Genomic DNA, 10,555 nt, shown 5'->3' on the forward strand with positions numbered 1-10,555 from the left:
CACCACTTTACCAACCTTTAGGTTTGTAACCAGGTCTTTAAGGTGTGTGTGTGTGTGTTTAAGGAGAGCTCAAGACAGTGAATGACTGAGAGACAGAGACAGAAAACAGAGTGGGAGAGAGAGAGTGGGAGTGAGAGTGAGAGTGAGAGTGAGAGTGAGAGTGACAGAGACAGAGACAGAGACAGAAAACAGAGTGGGAGAGAGAGAGTGGGAGTGAGAGTGAGAGTGAGAGTGAGAGTGACAGAGACAGGGACAGAGACAGAGACAGAGACAGAAAACAGAGTGGGAGAGAGAGAGTGGGAGTGAGAGTGAGAGTGAGAGTGAGAGTGACAGAGACAGAGACAGAGACAGAAAACAGAGTGGGAGAGAGAGAGTGGGAGTGAGAGTGAGAGAGAGAGAGGATGAGTCCTAACAGGCTGAGTCACCACACACCATCATGCTCTTCACTCTCCACCTGCCCTGTATGCCGCTTGCACACACACACACACACACACACACACACACACACACACACACACACACACACACACACACACACACACACACACACACACACACACACACACACACACACACACACACACACACACACACCTCCCCCGTTTCGTTTAGTTGATGTATTATTATAGACAGCGGCCGCACTCCAAAACGATTTCCCATTTCCTCCGCCGCTCGCCCACTGTTCCTTCAGAGGGACGGGCGGCAGTGGAGGAGGAGGAGGAGGAGGGGGAGGAGGAGGAGGAGGGCAGCGGCCCTGACGCCAGACAGCTGAGCTGCTTCATGCGTCACTAGAGGCGACATTGACCTGTTGATGATGGCCCCCGCTGGCGGCCCAATCACAGCCTCCCTCCGCCCTGTCCTCGGCCCGTCGCGTCCATCAGGGGGGGGCGTCGGCCCCCCAGGTGAGGGAGCTCCTCCCCAGACCCCTGTCACACGCCCATACCCCCCCCCCCCTCCCCACACCTCGGTGCTGAACGTACCGTACGCGAGACGTCAGCGCATGAACTCACAGAGGAACAGCAACCCGGAGCAGAGCCCCGTTCGCCGTGGGGATGATGTTCAATGATGTTCAACATGTTGTGTGCGAGTTTCTCACCTGTTCAAACTCGCACACAACGTCTAACGTGATTGTTTGTTTGTTTTGTTTTGTCTTGTTTTTGTTTTATTTATTTTTTATTTTTTATTCATTATGTTTATTTATTTATTTATTTTTTCCACAATTTCTTGTTTTTTTTTAACGATTTATGATGACTATATGCTCTGTAAGGTGACCTTGGGTGTCTTGAAAGGCGCCTCGAAATTAAATGTATTATTATTATTATTATTATGTCATGGACTGGTCAGGGGCGCGGTCAACAGGGATGAGTTACACGTCACATCGAGGCTAGGTTCTGGGTCAGATGGAATCCATTGCACATATAGGAGGCTGTGTGTGTGTGTGTGTGTGTGTGTGTGTGTGTGTGTGTGTGTGTGTGTGTGTGTGTGTGTGTGTGTGTGTGTGTGTGTGTGTGTGCGTGTGCAGATACCCCCCGCCCCCACCTCCCCTTTACTCATCAAGCTTGAATGGAATCATCTCATCATCCGATCTGTCTTATGTGTCTTGTTAGTTTTTTCCCAGCACAACCTCCATAAATGTGGCTGCAATGACTCAGACTTAGCAAGGAGCTGTGCAGTGTGCGCGTGTGTTCACATACAAACACACAAACTATACCAGCCATCGCTGCCACACACATACACACACATGTGAGACACAAAAATGTGTAGGAGACTGTGTGTGCGTGTGTGTGTGTGTGTGTGTGTGTGTGTGTGTGTGTGTGTGTGTGTGTGTGTGTGTGTGTGTGTGTGTGTGTGTGTGTGTTTCTTCCCTTTTGTCTTTTCTGGCATTTCCTATCTCTTTCCCTTGCTGCCAAGCCAAATCCCTTGGTCTTGTGTTTGGCTTAGAGCTGCAATTATGAGCAGGAAACCTTCCATTTGGTTAGAGCCGGGCAAATACCAGACCAGCGTTAGCAGAGTGGTCCAGCAGTGGGGAGGGGGATTTAACTGCATGGTGTGATTCTGGTATGTATCCATGGTTTCCCCTCAGAGAGAGAGAGAGAGAGAGCGAGAGAGAGCGAGAGAGCGAGAGAGAGAGAGTGAGAAGGGCAGTCAAGGTTTCTTATCAGAGGTGCGCAGAGGTCGGTTAAATTGTGCGAGCGGGATTGGGTACAACAGAAAGGGGGGGGGGGGGGAGAGAGAGGGGTGGAGTGAGTTAAAGGGCAAGAGAATGGGTAAGTGTGGGCGAGAGACGGGAAGAGAGAGTGAGGGAGAGAGGGCTAGAGGGTGGGTTAGAGGTAGCAAAAACTCACACACACACACACACACACTCACTGTTGGATAGTTATTGTAAAGTAAAGGTGGAGGACTCCGTGAAGGTCTATAAATAACCACACAACCCTCTGAACAGGGGTGTGTAGGTCATCATAAAGCCACACAAGCTATATTCTGTACATCTGGCCCTGTGACATTTACCTAGGCATGCAGCTCAGATTCAGGATTGTGACCACGATGACCACAGTCTACCTGGTGGCACCACGATGACCACAGTCTACCTGGTGGCATCCCGATGACCACAGTCTACCTGGTGGCACCACGATGACCACAGTCTACCTGGTGGCATCCCGATGACCACAGTCTACCTGGTGGCATCACGATGACCACAGTCTACCTGGTGGCACCACGATGACCACAGTCTACCCGTTGGCATCACGATGACCACAGTCTACCTGGTGGCATCACGATGACCAGTCTACCCGTTGGCATCACGATGACCACAGTCTACCTGGTGGCATCACGATGACCACAGTCTACCCGTTGGCATCACGATGACCACAGTCTACCTGGTGGCATCACGATGACCACAGTCTACCTGGTGGCATCACGATGACCACAGTGTACCTGGTGGCATCACGATGACCACAGTGTACCCGTTGGCATCACGATGACCACAGTCTACCTGGTGGCACCACGATGACCACAGTCTACCTGGTGGCATCACGATGACCACAGTGTACCTGGTGGCATCACGATGACCACAGTGTACCTGGTGGCACCACGATGACCACAGTCTACCTGTTCCCTCAGCAAGAGGCCTCAGCCCTACCGGCTCATCAATGACACGTGTCCAAAATAGTTTGGTGACTCGAAGTCGCTTTATTTTAAAAGTGTCCACTAAATGACTGAAGAGTGAATGGTACATGACTGCATCATATCCCCTATGGATATGGGGGATGTAGGAGTAATGATCTGATGACGGTGCATGTTTCCAAGACTGTTTCTCTCAAGCTGAACGCTGAGTTGATGCTTCACGTTCAAACCTTTATTTGTAGGCTCACCCAAAACTTCCACCACATTCCTTCCATGTTTACTTAACTTCTGCCTTTCTGCGTGATTCCCGCGTGCTCTCCCATCATTGTTCTCTGGGCGGGGCTATCAGAGACCTCCAATCATTAGCCATTAACATTCAAAAGGGTCTAACCAACTCATCCCTATCGGGTTACTGTTATTCAAATCACGCCAATCACAAACCCCCAGGCGGATGCGTCGGCGGGCTGTGATACACACGGACTGATCAATCAACTCCTCAAGAGAGGTGGAGGGACAGGCCCCGATGTGGGGCAGGGGGGGGGGGGCGCGACAACATGAAGGTTAAACATGTTCATCAACTCAAAGTGGGGGTCCGAGATACGGAAACGGCAGGGAGGGGCGAGAGGCAGGGAAAGGGTTCCTTCACCTCACAGTGGGGGGGGGGGGGTGATCTGTTGTTGACCAGTGAGACAAAAGAAGGACCACTTGATGCTAACACAAACCTCCGTTGATCAATTCCTTGAAGAACCACAGGGGGCGGAGGCAAAGGTCTGGCCGGGAGGAGGAGGAGGGTGGGAACAGGAGGAAGGTGAAACATATCAATCGTTTGATCAACTCCTCAGCAGCCTTGGAGCGATGAAGGTGTTTGGTCAATAAAAGGACGAAGACGATTAATACAATCCTCAACAGGAGTTATACAGAGAGCTGTGGCCAGTGTTGTACTGGCTACACTGACGGATGCATCACTTGTCTGGATAACTCTGAGTCTCTCCCTCCCTCCCTCCCCCTCCCTCTCTCCCTCTCCCCCTCTCTCCCTCTCTCCCTCTCTCATAAATAATACAGGCTGAAATTATTTTACAGCGTTGTAAAACCTCAGTGCTCAACATCAGGTCGGTTTTATAATATAATAATATAAATATTGTACTTTCTCCTGATTTGCAATTTTTCACACAGTTTCTTTCTAATCTGCTGAGTTTTTCCAATGTTTGCCAGAATCCTTTTGGCAAACTGTGATGCCAACACTCCTAGCAGGGCTATAAATTGTAGAGTCCTCTTTAAACATCATGAATTCTCCCACTAAGAATATTGCGCATTAAGGTGGATGTTTTTCTGGAGTTTTTTGGAGTTGTTTTCAAATGGGGATGAAACTGCCGTCAGATACTTTTGATAGACATGCAATAAAACAGGCAAGACCAACTGGGTGTATCGGTAGCGATTTCAGTACAGGACTTGGCATGACGAAGACTTAGCCAAAGTTAGTGCCAAAGTGAAACCCGACGCAATGATAAAAAGACTATGAACAATACCAAACCCTCAGAACCACGGAGGGATCGCTACTGCCCTACTGCAGGCACATTTTGATGGGTTTTGATTTAAAAGTGGCTGAATTCTTTCGAATATCTTGTCAGAAAATATTCAAAAGATAGCAGAATCAAATTGTCAAGAAGTATATTAATATAACTCTCAAGGTCAGCTAATAATGAGTCTTGTGAAGATTCAGGATTATACGGGTTTACGGGATTGAGATAGATCATCTTGTTATGCCTGATGCACGCCTTCAGAACCCTTATTAAGGAGGTGAGGACGACGGTAAGAAAACTGAAGGAATGTACGCAGTCATAACGTCATATCCTCTACATGCTGGTCTATTTTTAGAACATGTTTTCTGTGCTCTCTCAGCCAAAAAGGATGTCCAACGCCCCCTTCTATTGGCTTAGACATTAATTCGGAGGTCCTGATTGGCTCAGCAGCCTGTATGGAATAACGATGGTGCGATACAGCATACTTCAGTGATGTGTTAGCAAAGGGTAATGCTTTATATACGATTTATGTGGATTTGAAATAACTAAATGCTGTATTTTTCATTATTTTATTATCTTATCTATAGGCTACCAGACAATTATCATCAAGTCCAATAACCATCTTGACTGGTCAACAAGGACGTTTTAAATAGTGTAGCCCTGTTTTTATGACTTGCTCACAGAATGATTGTCTTGATACACTATTGTATACTTGAACTGGGTGTGAATAATAACCCAGGCTACTCCAACTTAAACCACTTCACATTCTCCCCAACATCGGATATACCATATTATAATAAGTGGTACTTCATAGGTAATATGCCTGGAGTGGATATGGTAAAGGTGATCTATTCATAGAATGCCTGCTATTGTAGCGCCATGCCTTCAGTATGTTTGGTAAGTATTAGCATAACCGGGAGCGTACGGCGCTCGCGCTGTTAAAGGTTAATCAGAGAGATGTATAGGCCAGGAAGAGAGAGCCCACAGCAACTGGAAGTCTGAAATACAAAGCCTGAAGCGGAAAAGCTCCTTAACATAGCTACGTAGTGCCTTAACCTAGCAGCCTAGTTAGTGAGCATGATTCTAAAGCCAATGTCAGGAGTGGAGGAGCTAGATGTTTGCCGGTGGATATAATCCCCGGTTTGTTGATGCAAAAAATGCAATTATGTCGCAGCGGACACACAGGCAAGTGTGTTTAGGGGTGAAAACATTGCTGTGAAAATGTCAAGGTCTGCGAAGCAACTCTGTTTTCCGTGAAAATCGGGGAAAGTGGAACCACCAACGCCATTGGACAGGTGTCAGTTCTCGGTCGGTGATCCAACTAACCGCGCTTACACGCTATGAAGCAGTTCTCTAAACTTCAAAATAGCCATTGGTGATAGTTCCCCTTTGGCCAACATCAACATCGGCTGGCAGCATGAATAAAATGAAAGAAAAGACATGAACCAGGGAACAATGAGAGGATCCCACAACATACACTGTTTGGCCCCACAGGGTATGTCTGGTTGACTATTGTTCAACAGTTTACCTTTTGCTTCAGAACCTCTCAATCAGGTCGTCCTCATCATTGTAAGACAGCCTTATTTGAAAAGTGTGTGATGCTGCGATCCAAGTCTCTCTTGGAAAACCCGTTGCTTAACCTCAATGACACTAACATAAATTAAGGTAAAGTGTGATAAAAGGTGATGTTTATTAGCAATGTTGCGTGCCTGACAACAACAGGTCCACCCTGGCGAGTCCAACAGTTAAACCACTACATCCCATAATACCGCGCTGCTTCCTCTGCGGCCCAGAAGCCTGCAACAGGTTAACGAACAGCTGCTTTGCATCTTGAGGCAATTAAGCCTGATCCAATCAAATCCTCGAGGATCAAACCGGATTCCACGGGACACGTTACCGATTCCATCTAGCCTTGCAATGTTGTTGTTTTACCCCCCAATGCCAATTAGCAGTTTTAAAAAACAACTAAATGCATCGTATTCGGCATGCAACTAAGTCACCATATCTATGAATACCATTTGTGGCTGCTGTAATGTCTGTCACTACTCCGGAGAGTTCAGTGAAGAGGAGCGCACACAGATGTCAGGTAGAGCCTTCATTTAGCGTTGGAGAGCGAGTAACGGCCTCCAGGGATCAGACTGAGCTACAATAAACACGTTAATGTACACACTCTGAAGGGCTCGGTGATGGTAGCCCGACCTCCACTGCAACAGAGCGAGCACCAAATCAGGATCTACATCCTGTTTGATCGTGACGCTCCCCTCCTCGAGCAGCGTCTGTACCCCCCCCCCCCGCCGACGCTAAGCCCCCCCACACACCACGCTACTTAACGAGGAGGGTTAGGGTTAGAGGGTTAGACTTTTAATGAGCGATATGCAGATAAACCTGGTGATAATTGGTGATGTAGGTAGGCTCCAGAGAGCTCTCCTCCTGAATGATGAATCGATATCAAAACACAACAAACAGTCGCAGTAGTCGTTCACAGGACTTGCCTTCCCTCAGGGCCGGAGCATTACGCAATCAGAGGGAATGAGAGCGAGAGAGAAAAATAAAGAAAATATATTCATTGTTGTTTATATATGCATGGTCTCTCTCTCTCTCTCTCCCTCTCTCTCTCTCTCTCTCTCTCTCTCTCTCTCTCTCTCTCTCTCTCTCTCTCTCTCTCTCTCTCTCTCTCTCTCTCTCTCTCTCTCTCTCTCTCTCTCTCTCTCTCCTCTCCCTCTCTCCTCTCCCTCTCCCCCTCTCTCTCCCCCTCTCTCTCACTCTCTCCCTCTCTCTCTCTCTCTGACGAGGATCCCTCGCCCGCAGTGCTCTGCATCACCAGAGTAAAGTTATTCAACCCATAAATATAACACAATACAAGCATCACCACAGAGAGAGCGAGCGAGAGAGAGATACTGTGTGTGTGGGGGTGAGTGTGTGAAAGAGAGGAACAGAGAGTGTTTGAGGTATGGGAGAATGTGTGAGGTTGAGAGAGAAATAGTCACCCACACACACACACAGAGAGAGAGACGGACAGAGAGAGAGTGTTTGTGGGAGAGAGTGTGAGAAAAAATGTGTGTAAGAAAAGAGAGTGTGTGAGAGAGACACACATACAGAGAGGGAAAAAGAGAGGGAGAATATCAGAGAGCGAAAGAGAGACAGAGAGTCAAAGAGAGACAGAGAGTCAAAGAGAGACAGAGAGTCAAAGAGAGAGAGAGAGAGAGAGAGAGAGAGAGAGAGAGAGAGAGAGACAGAGACAGAGACAGAGACAGAGAGAGAGAGAGAGAGAGAGAGAGAGAGAGAGAGAGAGAGAGAGAGAACTGACTAAAAAATAGACAGCAGCAGAGAAGAGGAAGTGCATGAAGAGTGTGTGAGTGAAAGAGCCGCAGGGAGCCGACGTCTGGAGCGGGAGAACATTGTCTGCTCTAACGACCCCTGACTCTGTACACGTTAATAACGGTTTGAACGAAGGATGGGGAGGGAACAGTGAGGAGAACGCATAGTAAAGAATTGTGAACAGTCCCTGCATGTATTATGTATACGGATACGGCATGTGGGAAGGTTATTCTATTAAGTGTGAGGGAATATTCTATCTCTACGGGGACCTAATAAGCTTTGTTTTTATTTGGCGACATGTATTCCCAAACATATTTAATCTCCCCCATTACTTGGCGGCGAATGAAAGTCCTGCGGTGTGAAATTGAACGGAGCGTGAAAGTAAAAGTCTGTGTTGTCGTCTGGCGCCTCCTGGTAATGAGCTCCTACTTCGTTAATAAGGAGAGGGAGAGATGATACGTTGGCACCGCCAACGGCAGAGCCGCCCTGAGAGAGAGAGAGAGAGAGAGAGAGAGAGAGAGAGAGAGAGAGAGAGAGTCCTAATTACGCTGTGTGTCTCAACGTCAGCCGATGAAGACAGAGGTGAGCGTGGTGTGTGGACTCATGTCTGTTTGCACTGACTGGCAGGCTGACAAACACACACACACACATACATGCCAAACACAAATACACACACACACACACACACACACACACACACACACACACACACACACACACACACAAACACTCGCACACAGAGACAATCGTGTGTGTGGGCAGAACAAACACTGCCATGGCTCTTAATCACAACTGGACGGGTCGTGGGAGGTTGAAATCCCTCCTCACTCCGTCTTCCTCACTCTCTGCTGGAGAACATGCCTTTGGCATCCATAAACATACAATTACATTAATTTAGGAAGATTTTAAGTAAAAAAAAAATAGTACCTACAACAGTGTTTCCCAACCACTTGGGGTTGCCTGATGTTCATATTGATTGTATTTTAATCTTATGAAAGATTTTATTGTGTAGATTTAACTAAATCACAGTTCACTGTGGATTGCACTCAAGTCAGCATTCGAAACCTATAAAGAACCCACATACACAGATTTACAAACACCACACACACACACACACACACACACACTTGCTCCCACATACCTGAAGCTTGATCTCTGAGACAGAGTGAGACAGAGAAAGAGACAGAGAGAGACGGAGACAGACAGAGACAGAGACAGAGAGAGACGGAGACAGAGAGAGAGACAGAGAGAGACGGAGACAGACAGAGACAGAGACAGAGACAGACAGAGACGGAGACCGACAGAGACAGAGAGAGACGGAGACAGAGAGAGACAGAGACAGAGAGAGACGGAGACAGAGAGAGACGGAGACGGAGACAGACAGAGACAGAGAGAGAGAGAGACAGAGAGAGAGAGAGAGAGAGAGACAGAAATGAGACAGAAATGAGTAAATGTGTGCAACAAAAACCCTAACTACTTATCAAGAAACCTATCTTTGAGGAGCAGTAGGGGTGAGGCCATCTTGCTCTATATGGAAGACTACAGGTACATTGTGGACACTGGGAATCAAACCAGTACCTTTAAGCTGGGAGTCTAAATCCCCAACTGCTGTCCTAATATCCAAAGCAGGGCCTTGCGTGACATATTGCGAACATATCCCTTAAGCTGAAAAAAGCAAACCATTCTGAAGGAAAGAGAGCAGAGAGAAACAGAACAGAGGAAACCTTCACTGTAGCCCTGGGGGGTAAACAGAGCTGGGTCCAGGATGAAGGCGGCCAGTGTGTCTGCGTTTCATGGGCAGTGCCCCCCACCCCCCCGTGAGGTGGACGACCCCCTCTGGAGGAATACAAAGCAGCCGTTTGTCTAGGATGTGCCGGGCTGTGTCACAACCAGCACACAGCTACACTATACACTACTACTGCTTTACTTAAAGACACACCTAGCCGTGTGGACGTCCGTTATCAAACGCTCTTCATCTTCCATGATAAACGTGTGACGTGGCTATTCTCACTGAAGATCGCCATGTGAGTCACCTCCTTTTAATTTCCTGTTGTCTGGCTGGCGTGACGCACACCAAAATCACTCTTAATGCAGATGCACAGGTGAGCCAATGGAGACAGCCGACTCACATCCGCAGACAGTAACCGTAGCCAATCGGGCGACAGAAGAAATGCCACATGTATGTGTGGGAATATTCACAGTGACGCGATCCTAGCTCATGGTTATTAGTATTCCGCTTCTAGCCACTGGCTTTTGAGTTACAGTTAGAATATTTCCCCAGCGTAATGAGTTAGTTTAGGGCGATGATTCATTTAACTTTTTAAATTCTAATTTGTATGAAGAGAAAAGACAACTCCGGGGGATTAACACAGGGGGGAAGCTCCCAAAATGCATTGTGGGTAATATGGTCTGTTCCATTGAGTTACACGGCAGCACCACTATAGATAGAATTAGGGGGTGGAAGCAGTGTCGACTCCAGGCCTCTGATGGGAGGCCTGAATCGAATCGAGACATGACATAATTCATGTTATACATCAGTGTTTACCCTGCTGTCACTCCCACGGGGAATGCTTCATTGTGTTTGATTCCATACC

This window comes from Gadus morhua, chromosome 19 (genome assembly GCF_902167405.1).
Source record: "Gadus morhua chromosome 19, gadMor3.0, whole genome shotgun sequence".
NCBI lineage: Eukaryota > Metazoa > Chordata > Actinopteri > Gadiformes > Gadidae > Gadus > Gadus morhua.